Source organism: Lepidochelys olivacea, assembly GCF_965140295.1.
Source record: "Lepidochelys olivacea isolate rLepOli2 genome assembly, chromosome: 3".
Classification (NCBI taxonomy): Eukaryota; Metazoa; Chordata; order Testudines; family Cheloniidae; genus Lepidochelys; species Lepidochelys olivacea.
In genome coordinates, this window is record NC_140413.1 from 132,112,523 (window position 1) to 132,125,685 (window position 13,163).

The 13,163-nt window shown below is 45.0% G+C and overlaps 1 long non-coding RNA gene across 1 annotated transcript in view; it reads right to left on the reverse strand.

Annotated features, from left to right (window-relative positions):
• Nucleotides 1-10,069, reverse strand: part of LOC311518066 — an 87,895-nt gene extending 77,826 nt beyond the window's left edge. The window contains exon 1 of the long non-coding RNA XR_014710884.1: nucleotides 9,937-10,069. This is a non-coding gene — a long non-coding RNA (uncharacterized lncRNA). The remainder of the gene's footprint in view (nucleotides 1-9,936) is intronic.
• Between the last annotated feature and the right edge of the window lie 3,094 nt (nucleotides 10,070-13,163).

The window sequence follows — 13,163 nt, forward strand, 5'->3', positions numbered from 1 at the left end:
AATGGTGATGGGGTGAGGAGGGGGATATGATTAATTTCAGTAGGTGCAGGATTTCACCTCAACTATACAAAGCTAGCTTTCAACTTGGGAGTGTCCCAAATTATGATCCAGTGCCTTGCTAACAAATCCCAGATGCACTATACACCGTAGGAGCTAGAGAAATAATGTGGTGGAGAAGGATCGGATGTCAAGTGGTGGTGAAAGATTTCACCAACAGTTTCAGCAATATTAACCCAGGAAGAAATTACATTTAAATATAATAAAGGAAGAGCATCTAGGAAAGAGCTGTTAGGTGATACAATGTAGGGAATGGTGGTGGTCAAGGAGTAGAACTGGTAAACACTCTAGACCAGGGATCTCAAACTCAAATGAGCACGAGGGCCACATGAGAAGTAGCACATTGACCCAAGGGCCACATCACTGACACCCCCCTCCCCACTTCCCCTGGCCCTGCCCCCACTCCACCCCTTCCATGAGGCCCCACCCCTTCCCTGCCCACATTCCAACCCTTTCCCAAATCCCCGCCCCTGCCCTGCCTCTTCTCCGCCTCCTCCCCTGAGCACTTGGCTCCCCACTGCTCCTCCTCCCTCCTGGAAAGCGCTAAGCGCCACCAAACAGCTGCTTGCCGGCAGGAAGCTGGGGGGGGTGGGGAGGGGAGCTTGGCGGCCGCAGGAAATAACTCTGTGGGGGAGCTTGGTGGGCCACAGCAAATAACTCCGCGGGCCACATGTGGCCCGTGTCCCGCGTGTTTGAGACCCCTGCTCTAGACAGTGTTTTAAAAAACTGTTCCCTTGTGTCCCCAAGACTGGCAGTACAGAATCACTAACATCCTTCACCCTCAACTTTAACTGTTACAGCGTTTTCTTTTGAGAGACAGAGAGAGACGGTATTATCCAATGGTTAGAGCAGAAGACTGTCAGTCTGTCTATTTCTACTTTTGGCATTAATTGGCTCTGTGATTCTGGGCAACACACTTAGGATCTTATTATTAAAATGAGTGCACACCCACACATCTCACTTGTACACACACATGTCCAGTATCTATGGGTGAAATCCATCACTGAACTAAGATTCAGCACAGGCTTTGTGCTGGTCTTCTGCCCAGGGATGAATTTCACCCTGTGCTGCATATGGACAGTTGTGTATCTAACTGTACATGAAAAAGTCACACTTGTTTGCCCAAACAAGGCACATGTAATGGTGAACACACAGTTGCAAAAAATCAAGCCCAGAATCATTCTGAGCTCTAGTTTCTTTGTCTGTGGAATAGTTTGATAATACTTTCCCTGGAGTGGGGTAGAAATAATCCATGTTTCTAGGAGGCTTTGAGATCCTCGGATGCAAGATGTTCTAAGAGTGCAAAGTATTATTAGTTATGAGTCTACCTGTCAGGGTATTGATAAAAATAAACTGGTGGCCTAAAGACTTTTTATGTTGCAATCCCTGCTTTATGATGTAAAATCCACACAATACAAGAACTCTTTCCTTCCCCAAGCACAGGAAAGCTGCCTGAATTTAACTTTGGGTGTCTCTGAGCTAGTGGTGTGTTGTAATGGTATTGGAGAAGAGACACTAAGTTAATAACTGAGGGTGTTGTTTTTCCAGTCCTCTTACATTGCATATGGAGCTGCTGATGTCTACAGTTCCTCATGGTTGGCATCCTATAGTAAAATAATTATTAGTGTACATATGAACAGAGGCTAGATTTCTTACATTGTATTGTACCCATGAGGCTACTGTTGTATAGCAAAGGAAAATGTGGCATGAGAATTAGAATTTTCCTGAACGTATTTTCTGCACTTATGTTTAATCTCATTGACAGGCTGGATATTTTAAACATGTCGGTGATGTGAGCTCATTCTTTAGTGTACTGTTTGCTAAGGAAGAATGCTGCTGAGTATTGGGTGATACTGGAAGTGCTGTCTTTTAGTGTGGCAATTAACCCAATTTCTGCACATCCCATGTTCACATTTGGCAACACACAAAAGGTCCACAGTTCAAAATGGGCAGAAGTATTGCCTTTCCCTGACTAGATACGATGGTGTTTGGTGCCACATAAATAACTATGGTAGATAACAATTACCTCAGTGATAGAAAAAGCAAACAAACATAGCAGCCCACAATGTATAGCTGTATTGTGAGGTGCCTGTCATTCAGGATATAACCCCAAGTAAACCAGTTGGCCAATTCTGCTCTCAGGGTTGAAGAAACATTGGCAAAGTTCTGCCGAAATTTATAGCACATGCTTTCCCACCAAGCCTTAGGAATCAAGTGTGGGATTTTTAAAAGCACCAAGAGAACCCAAGCACCCAACACTCATTGAAAAAAACCAGTTGGATTTGTGCTCCTAACTCCCTTAGGCACTTAGGAACAACCCACTCCAAATGTACTCTGAAATATATGATGAGCATTACTGCTTCTCTTGCAAAATCGTCTCCTGCTATAAACACCTGCCTCAGAGATGCAGGATGGTCTAGAGGTTAATGCAGTAGCCTAGGACTTGAAATACCTGAGGGTCAGTTGCCTGCTGTGCCCAAACTTCCTCTGAGAGCTGAATTGGGCAAGTCACTTAGCCTCTCTGTGCCTCAGTTCCCCACCTGTACAATTAGATAATAATACTACTCTACCTCACAGGAGTGTTATGAGGATAACTACATTAAAGCCTGAAGCACTCAGAAGCTACAGTGATTGGAGCCATATAATAAATACCCTCAGACAGACAGAGACCTGAGATCAAAACTTGCCTAAGGTCCAACAAAACCAGGCTTTGTGTTTTCATCCTAGATCCTTTAATACTCCCCTCACAGATCCAGAATACACCTTGGTTCAGTGCAGCATGATTGACAGTCTCTGCCACAGGCTGGAATATCAAGGCTGTTGCAGGTCAGTATTGAGGCTCATTGATACCCTGGCCTGGAATGACAGGGATGTTGCTGGGTAGGAGAAGGTGCTTTGGCAGAACTGCGGGGGAGGAAGATTGCATCGTTCTATCGTGGTGTCACACTAGTGCTACTAGTCACTCGCATTCAAGAGTACTAAACTCATACACACATTTTTGCAAAAGGAAAATGACACAGTGACCCGTTTCTCACAGTGGGAGCAGGATCTAAGTGATTGGACAACAAAATGGCAAATGAAATTTAATGTGGATAAATGTAAAGTAACTCAATAGATTTTTCATTAATTTCTTTGGTTTGGGTTTACTCTGTGCTTCTGCTATTCCCCTGTCATTAACAGAGGTGAATTAAGGTTTCCTGGGGCCCTAGGCTAGAGCAAGTGGGGGGCCCCTCCCCACCCCTTCTGTCTATGATCCTGTCCCTCTTCCACCCCTTCCATTTGCATCCCCACTGTCTCTTCCCCAGGGCCACTCCTGTGTTCCCCCAGGATCCCCTCTACTTTGCCCCCCACTGCGGCCCCCAACCCATTTGCTCATTTCTGCTCCCCCCACACTGCAGCCCCCAACCCATTTGCTTCTTTCTGCTACCCCACCCACTGTGGCCCCAAGATCGGAGAAGCTCTGTCCCTATGCCCTGCCAGGGCCACAGCAGAAAGTGAGAGCTCCTCCAGTCCCAGGGCCCCAGTGGGGGTCCGGATGCTGGGGCTTCCCCTGCCACCCCTCACGCTTCTGCAGGGGAACAGGGTCTGGGCACTGGAGCTTCTCCCGCCCTGCTCACCTGGCACTTCTGTCGAAGAGCAGGGTTGGGTGCGGTGGCTTCCCCTGCCGCCCCGCGGCTTCTGCTGGGGATGGTGGGGGGGTATGTGTGCCAAGGCTTCCCCCATCCCACAGCTTCCTCCAGGGACAGGGTCAGGGCACGGGGGTCCCCCAGTTGGCTGGGGCCCCTGGGCATGGGCCCCATCAGTCCAGTGACTAATCTGCCACTGGTCATTAAGCAGCATCTTGAAAAGCATTATTACAATCAAAAACAAAATATACCACCCACACAAGGGATGGGGTGGTGGGAATAAAATCCCAGCAGTCATTGCTTTGGTAAACTCATTTACTTCATCTTTAAAAAAAAAAGAGTGGGTTACTGCACTTCCCTTCCTCTCCTGACACTGAACAGCCTGTGGCATGCTTATGCATGGTAGGAATTTCTGGTATTGATTTGCGTTGCCCCCTTTCCTCATCCCTCCCAATCCCCCTTGCTTTTGCTTCTCCCAATTTATGCTTCCCCTAGCTGCTTCTAAACCAGGATTCTGGCTGCAAACGTGTAAAATATTGAGTGGAACAAATATGCACATCATGAGTAAAAAGCCAGTGGTCGAAGACCAGTCTCCAGGCATTGGGCCAGTAGAGATGACAGGTTGAGTTATGCAGGAGATATAGGTTCAAATCTTGGGACTGTGTGTTACTGTTAAATTGACAGAGCTCAAATGTAATGCTACATGGAAACAGAATTGCTATTAAAACCTATTGTATAGTATGGCCCAGAACTCATCTCCAGGCAGGAAAACTAAATTCAAGTCAGTCCCACACCAGAAGGAGGGCACATACCTGACACTGCTATGTAACAGTAAACAGGTGATACTGTTAACACTGGTGTTTTTCAGATCAGAGAATAAATAGTCTCCTTCTACTGTCCAGATGGAAAATGGGGATCCTATGGCACTTTGGGAAGAGAGCAAGGGATACAGTGAGTGTCCTGAACAACAGTCCCTCAAACAATAAAACAGGTTCTAGTGTCCATGCCTGTGTGTAACCTATTGCTGAGCGCTTAACTGATATTGTTCACCTACTCAGTCACTCCAGCCCCTGATTCTGATCTCACTAATGCCAGTTTTAATAAGTTCATTGACTCCACTGGAGTTACTCTTGCCTTTTACCAGCATGAGATCAGAATCAGACCTACCTTCAGTAACTAATTCTCTAATTATGAGAGCATCCTGGGAAGAGGGGGAAAGCTCTCCTGCCCAATGTGGGGAGGCAGGAAGGGAGAACAGAAAGGAGCCTGGTAATAATTCAGCACTATGTAAAACTCAAGATATGAAATATCTTTTATTGAAATAATCCATCTAAACGTCATTGAGACCAATCCTCAGCTGGCTAAGTGGGTATGACTCCATTGAAGTCAATGGAGCTACACTGATTGACACCAGCTGAAGATTTGGCCTTTGTACATACTTTCGTTAATAAAATAGCTAATGGAGCAGCTGGAGTGCTGCATTTTTGAGCCTCTTCATGTCAAGGTCTTGTCCTCATTGGAACAGTGATATGGAACAATGACTTACTGATGTTGAAAACTGAGCCTATAAGAAACTTACTTTGTTATGTGTTTAAAGAGATACTGTTATGGTTGGCAGGCCTAACTCGTGACCTACCTATTTTGTTTATTCTGTTTGCAAAGCCCACGTAATTCTTTGTGTTCTTTCTCAAAACAAATGCTTCGATGCACTCTTTTTCCGTAAGAAAAATCCGTGCTGACAGAGCCTGCAATAACAAACCCACGTATGCATGCTTAACCGAGGAAAGCCAAACATGGCAAGGAAACAGCTTTCCATTTCAAACTTCCTAATGGCTCTATGCTAAACAGCAACGAGAAAATAACAAACCAATAATGAAAAAGCAGGATTGTTTTATTAAAAAAAGAATCTGCCCCAAGGTTACGCACGAACCAGTCCCAATGAAATCAGTGGGCCTCATTTGACAGCAGTTTTACATCAGTGTAACCCTATTGACTAAAATGGATTTACTCAGGATTTACATGGCTATGGGATAAGAATCAGGCCCAATGGGAGTGGTACATGGTGAATTTAGGGGCAGTATATGACCTGGACTTTTGACCACTTCCTTTTCCTCTGCTAGGCTGCATCATCGCCCATGATATTGCTGTGTCTGTGCAGAGACAGTAACTCTGCCTATCCAGAACATATGGACAGAAATCTTATGCCAAAGGAACAGAGATGACAAAGTGTCAGCTTCACAATGCTGGGGAAAGGCTCGCACACAAGTCCTGAGCACAGTCACATGATGTGAAATACTTGAACCTAAGCATCTTTTGACTTGGCTCCAGGTGGTCCCATGAATGACATGCTGGAAGAGTTCTCCACACCCTTTCCTAAGAAACCCGAGAGTTCCACTTCATTTCACCCAATAAGAGTCACTTTTATCCTTCCTTTCCTTTTCTTTCATAGTCCTCTCTCAGGACAGTGTTTGTTTTGTGAGCCCGTCCTTTGAAGTCTCCTAAACTGCAGAACCTCCTCACCCCCTTCCTCTACCAATATTTCAACCATACAAATGCTTCTTTACAAAGATGCTCGTGTTACCCATGGCTAAGCTCTCATTTGAACTGCTTTACAGACAGCTCTAATTGTTTGCAATATCCAAATGCAGAATTCAAGTACTGTAATGTGAACAGAAAATTTGGCCTTCATTTCTACCCACGTATACTGATTTTCTGACCGATTTACACCTGACATGTACCTTATCCCTATATACATCAAACACTGAATTTGGCATAGAGACTATCATTGCCAACTCTCATGATCTCATCACAGTTCTTCCAATATTTGATGTTTTTCCTACAACTCCAGCTCCTGAAGTCACATTATTATATGAGAATTTCAGCTTCCATTTTTTTAAAATTAAGTTTGTAGTTCATTGTTAAAGAGAAAAGTTCGGAAAAAAAATATTTTTCCCAGTATACCTTCAGGTTCAAAAACCAGAAGGCAAATTTAAGAATCCAAAATGTATTTTTTTAAAGAAATCTAATGATTTTTAAACATTTCATGATTTTATGGGGCTTCACAGATTATATTTAAATGCTTAGGGTTGACAGTGTTGACAGATTTCCATGGTTTTTGGACTCTCATTAAATTTGGATTATTATTTAATATTTACATCACAGCAACTCACAGAGGCCCCCATCAAAACTGGGGAACTCACTGGGCTAGGTACTGTACACACACATACAAAGACAGACTAAACTCTTCAGACTATGGGACTAAGAATTTGGCTGCCGTAGGCATAATGGCTTCATGTGACAGCACTTGCTCCTAAATCCTGGCTAAAACCAAGAAGTGCAGAGACTCCTGAACACTTAAAAATGCACACCAAACAAAATATTGTTTTTGAGTTTGTTGTGTGTGTGTTTGACTTCGAGAGAGGTTTGGATTTGGTTAGATGTTTGGTCCAGTTCTTGCTTTACCAAACTGGTTAAGCAATCCCCAATTTCAATAATTGTGTATTTCAAAACTGGCCTTGACTATAGGCCAACTTCTGCCTATAGACATAAGTACCCAACTCCAGCTGGTTCAATGGAAGTTTTACATCAATGTGATACAGTGGACAGAGAGCTGGCCTGGGAGCCGAGAGCCCTGGCTTCTATTCCTAGCTTGATTGCTGTCCTGCTGTGTGATGTGGACAGACCACTTCATGGCTCTCTCTTCGACCTGCTGTCTGTCTCATCTCATTACCCTGCGAGGTCTTTAGGGCAGGAACTGTCTCTTAGGGGTGGTCTACACCAGAAACTTGCATCGGCATAACTATATCTCAGGGATGTGAAAAATCATAGAATCATAGAATCATAGAATATCGGGGTTGGAAGGGACCTCAGGAGGTCATCTAGTCCAACCCCCTGCTCAAAGCAGGACCAATCCCCAACTAAATCATCCCAGCCAGGGCTTTGTCAAGCCTGACCTTAAAAATATCTAAGGAAGGAGATTCCACCACCTCCCTAGGTAACGCATTCCAGTGTTTCACCACCCTCCTAGTGAAAAAGTTTTTCCTAATGTCCAACCTAAACTTCCCCCACTGCAACTTGAGACCATTACTTCTTGTTCTGTCATCAGCTACCACTGAGAACAGTCTAGATCCATCCTTTTTGGAACTCCCTTTCAGGTAGTTGAAAGCAGCTATCAAATCCCCCCTCATTCTTCTCTTCCGCAGACTAAACAATCCCAGTTCCCTCAGCCTCTCCTCATAAGTCATGTGTTCCAGACCCCTAATCATTTTTGTTGCCCTCTGCTGGACTCTTTTCCAATTTTTCCACATCCTTCTTGTAGTGTGGGGCCCAAAACTGGACACAGTACTCCAGACGAGGCCTCACCAATGTCGAACAGAGGGGAACGATCACATCCCTCGATCTGCTGGCAATGCCCCTACATATACATCCCAAAATGCCATTGGCCTTCTTGGCAACAAGGGCACACTGTTGACTCATATCCAGCTTCTCGTCCACTGTCACCTCTAGGTCCTTTTCTGCAGAACTGCTGCCGAGCCATTTGGTCCCTAGTCTGTAGCGGTGCATGGGATTCTTCCATTCTAAGTGCAGGACTCTGCACTTGTCCTTGTTGAACCTCATCAGATTTCTTTTGGTCCAATCCTCTAATTTGTCTAGGGCCCTCTGTATCCTATCCGTACCCTCCAGCGTATCTACCTCTCCTCCCAGTTTAGTGTCATCTGCAAACTTGCTGAGGGCGCAATCCATACCATCCTCCAGATCATTTATGAAGATATTGAACAAAACCAGCCCGAGGACCGACCCTTGGGGCACTCCACTTGATACCGGCTGCCAACTAGACATGGAGCCATTGATCACTACCCGCTGAGCCTGACAATCCAGCCAACTTTCTATCCACCTTATAGTCCATTCATCCAGCCCATACTTCTTTAACTTGCTGGCAAGAATACTGTGGGAGACTGTGTCAAAAGCTTTGCTAAAGTCAAGGAACAACACGTCCACCGCTTTCCCCTCATCCACAGAGCCAGTTATCTCGTCATAGAAGGCAATTAGATTAGTCAGGCATGACTTGCCCTTGGTGAATCCATGCTGACTGTTCCTGATCACTTTCCTCTCCTCTAAGTGCTTCAGAATTGATTCCTTGAGGACCTGCTCCATGATTTTTCCAGGGACTGAGGTCATTTATACCCCTTCCCATATATGTAGTGAGTGTCGACACTGAAGCATTACAGCTGTACAGTGTTTTAAGTGTACCATAGCCTTAGTATGTGTCTCTACAATACCTAGAACAATGGAGGCCTTTAGGCATTACTGCAGTACATATTATAATTACACACATAAAAAAAATATATTAAAAATATTATGGTTGCAAAGTCAAGCACTCAGAAGTTAGGAAATGCCAAAATTAAGGTTGCCTGTGCAGCCTTATTTGGCCCCCTTATACATAATGTATTATAATACATTCTTTAATTAAATGACCACATACAGTTTTTTCCACAGGTCCCATGCTATTCAATGCAGAGGACGGACGGTGCTTATAATGAGCAACTATTCAACATTTGTTTTCTTCTTAGTGTTCAATGTGTACCCTAGGATTTATCTACTGCACACTAGTCAAACCCTGCTCTGAGGACAGAATTATTAAATTTCCTTATGAGCTTTTCTGTGGTGCTCTTCACTGTGGTATCTACGTCCTTCATAAACATTAAGTAATTTATTTTCTCAACACCTCAGTGACATGACAGGGTATTATCCCCATTTTACAGATGGAGAACTGAGGAACTGAGAGATTAGGATCAAAAGGCCCCATTAAATTTGGGTGCTCAATTGCAGACATGTAGGCTCCTAAGTAATTTAGGCACCTATGAACATTTTACCCAAAGTCTCAACTGAAACCACAAAATGGCTCTGAATGTAAACCGTGGATTTGAACCAATTCCCCAATCCTGGGGGAAACATCTGAAAACTAGGTCCCTTAGTTACCTAATTTTAGGCCTCCATGGTTGAAAATGTGGCCTAAGCTTCTCTTTGCTGTAGCTGACTCATTCTGACTGGGCAGAAGCTGGACTTAATGAAAGCTCCATAACAATTAAGCAATAATGACTAGAAATCCCTGTTATGTTTAATGTTCAAGAGAGGACAAGGACAGCACAGGCTGAGATGATCAAACTGGCCCAAAACAGAGATATCCCATTTATCTTCCTCACTCCTCCACTCCCCCGATACTAGGAAGATTGTTCTCATCTGAGTCAATTACCTCATTTTGCTTCTCCAGCCTCGTTAAAATGCAATGGAGGAGAGTGGTTGTAAATGAAATGGTAGTGTGAGTCCCATCGGAAAGCGTCCCTCTTTTGTTGGCAGAGTTAACATTCCATGTTGCTGGTTTTGGCTGTGCCTTGCAGCAGGTTGTGAGTTTAATGAAGTGATCTGAATGCACAAGAAATGTCTGATGTCTCTCTTATGTTTCCTACTTATTTTTTTTTACAGAATCAGAGAGACTGAGCACTCACAGGGAGCAGGGAAATTAAAAGAAAACATTTAATACTGTGAAACTGTTTAAGCGAGGAGGAGTTGGTAGAAGTCCTAAGAGGTCATTATTGGACATGATCCAGCTGGTGTACTCCTTATGGACGACACCTTTCAAAAATCAGCACCGTTTCCTCTTTATGTGGGTGTTGTTATTTTTATGCCATTAAAGTTGTTTTCTTTTAGGCACCAGTCAGTATCTTCCCTGAGATTCATCAGACTGGGCAGCAAGCCAAGTGGAACCCCCTAAAGCTAAGTGCTCACCTTTGTCAGAAATATAATACGCAATAATGTAATGATGGCAGAAGTGTTACAGAGCCTGTTTGTTTCTGTTGGGAAAGAAGTAGCTGGCAGCTCTCACACAGAGCCCATCACAGCAGACAATCAATGGCACAGTGATTCCCACTACTTCAGAACGGTTTGGTGTTCCACACTCTTAACTGCATTGTGTGTTTAACGAACCCAAAACTCTAACAGTCACTGCTCATGAGGAAACCTGACTGGCTAAAATCCTGTGCTCCATCACTCTGATGACCTCACCACCACAGAGCCGTCTATTGAGCCTTGTCACCACTACAAACAATGCCCTTTGTTGGCAATATTCAGGCTTGACATCGTCGCTTAGTTATGATTGGCCAGATAATTCACATAGTATTATTCCTGTTCCCCTACTGGATGACTGAACAATCACTCCCAGCACAAATTCCTACCCTTGCAACGCATTCCTATTTTTGCCAGGGATACGTGCATGTGTGTACTTGGAAGTTCACTTTCCACAAACGTTGGGTAGGTTAAACTTGGTCACTCAAGTATTTACAGCGAGCAAATGAACAGTGGGCTGCAGAGCCCTTGGAAACAAATGAGAAAGCCTCCTGGTGATTTCAGTGGGCTTTGGATCAGGGCCAATGGGGGGGAACATGGCCTAAGAAGCTTGTAAAACACCAGGGAATTGCCTGCTGAGGCTGCAGGCGGCCAGAATGCTTGCCTCCACATCATCGTTCCATCCCCTGATTCAAGGGTGACCAGATGTCCCGATTTCATAGGGACAGTCCCGATATTCGGGGCTTTGTCTTATATAGCCCCCCTCCCCTGACCTCATCCCCGGTCACCCTACCTGATCAGGATCCATGCTGTGGGAGAGCATGGAGGTGAGGGGGTGACCACTCTTCACAGCATGCAACTCCCCACCTTGCGCACACAGGGCCATGGGCCTTCACCAAGAACCCTAAAGCTGACCTGGTCGACACTTACCCCCTTCCTTCACCACAGAATGGATTCCCTTGCATTTGAGAGTAAGGGACTGAGAAGCTGCTGTGAGCCACTGTGGAAGCACAGGGCCTCTGCTCAGAAGATGGCTGTGGACTCCTTGGACTCACCCCCAAGATCCATATGAATCTCAGGGGGAATCTACTTGGGTGGTTGCGGGGGACAAAACTCCTGGCCACTTCTAAGAGAGTAGCAAGCCACCCACCCTGCTGGAAGAACGTGAATGTAATTCTGAGAATGGACACTCCTGGAATTTCCTGGCCTTCATGTGACAGTAATTCAGATGTCCATTAAATACTAAGTGGTATCAACTTGTTGGTGTAGGGGACTAGGACTCTGGACACTGGTGTTCCATTGCTGTCTGCTACTTGCTTGCTGTGGGGTTGTAGGCAAGTCACATAGCCTCCCTGTGCCTCCATTGCTCCACCACAGTTCAGTGGAGAATGATAATGCTCTTTGACAAGTGCTTTAAGATCCTCTGGTGTCAGGCCCTACAGAAGTGTGAAATTTTACTGCTGTAACCAGGATTGGTTTGATTTGGTTGTAGTTATGGCTTAAAGGTTCAGTTTGGTTCTTATTTTATCTGATTTCATTTGCTTACCCCAGTCTCAACCCAAACAAGCTGCGTGCCTGAATTATCTCACACTTACAGTGGTATTATACCTGTGCAACTCCTCCTACTTCAGTGGTGTTACTCTTCATTTATACAGGTGGAAGAGAGAAAAGACTCAGGCCCCCGGTGTGTTAAAAAACTAACATCCTTATCTCTCTGGCAGGGCCAGTTCTAAGGACAAGCAAGAAGGCCAGTCCCTTGGCCACCAGCTTCCAGGAGGTACCATATCACTATGCTGTTTGGCCTTTTCCCCTGTCCCCCACTTGCCCACTCTGAGATGGGGGTTGCCAAAAACTGTTTTCGCCCTGGCCAGCAAAACGCCTAGGGCATTTCTGCTCTGTGGGATAGGTTATTTCTCTTTACCTGGGATTGCTGCCCCCCAGAACCATCCCTCAACAGCAAACAACCAAACCCATGTGCAGTTCAAATGTTGTTTTCCTTCTGCACCCCCATTGCTGCTCAGTGGTTTGCAATATAAAACACTCTTTGGTGAACCCAATTGTCTGACTGCAGTGCTCACACTCAAGGACCCAATAAAACAAAGCAGCTGGCTAAGAAATGAAGTACGGCGGGGGGGGGGGGGAACACCATCCGGAGGGTTGTACTAAATTGTAACGCCAGATCCTAGTTATAGCTGTTGTCAGGGGAAGGAGGGCTGGGGGAAGAGGAAGAATGGAAAGGGAGAGCACAAAAAAAATCTGTATTTTCAATTAATAAAGCATGATTGTAGTTGTATTAAGATGAAAGAATAAGGGCCTCATATCAGTTTAAAATATGTATTTGCTTTGTTTCTTCTGAGGTTTAAGGGCTGATTTCGTGAATCATGAATGCTGTTTGTGTAGCTGCTGTTATGGTGTTACCTCTTACTCTGTTACAGTTAATGCCACTCTGTCATGTCTGTTACAAACTTCTATTTCAAGTGTTTATGACTCAGCTGTTGAGATGAGCCTTATTAGCAGGGAAGGCTCACCTCTGAACAGGCCAGATCCTGAGAAGTGCTGAGCAGCAGGGGCCTCCAGCTCCAGTGGGAGCTGCAAGTGCTCAGCACCTCTCAGGAGCTGGCCTTAAGTGCACAGAAT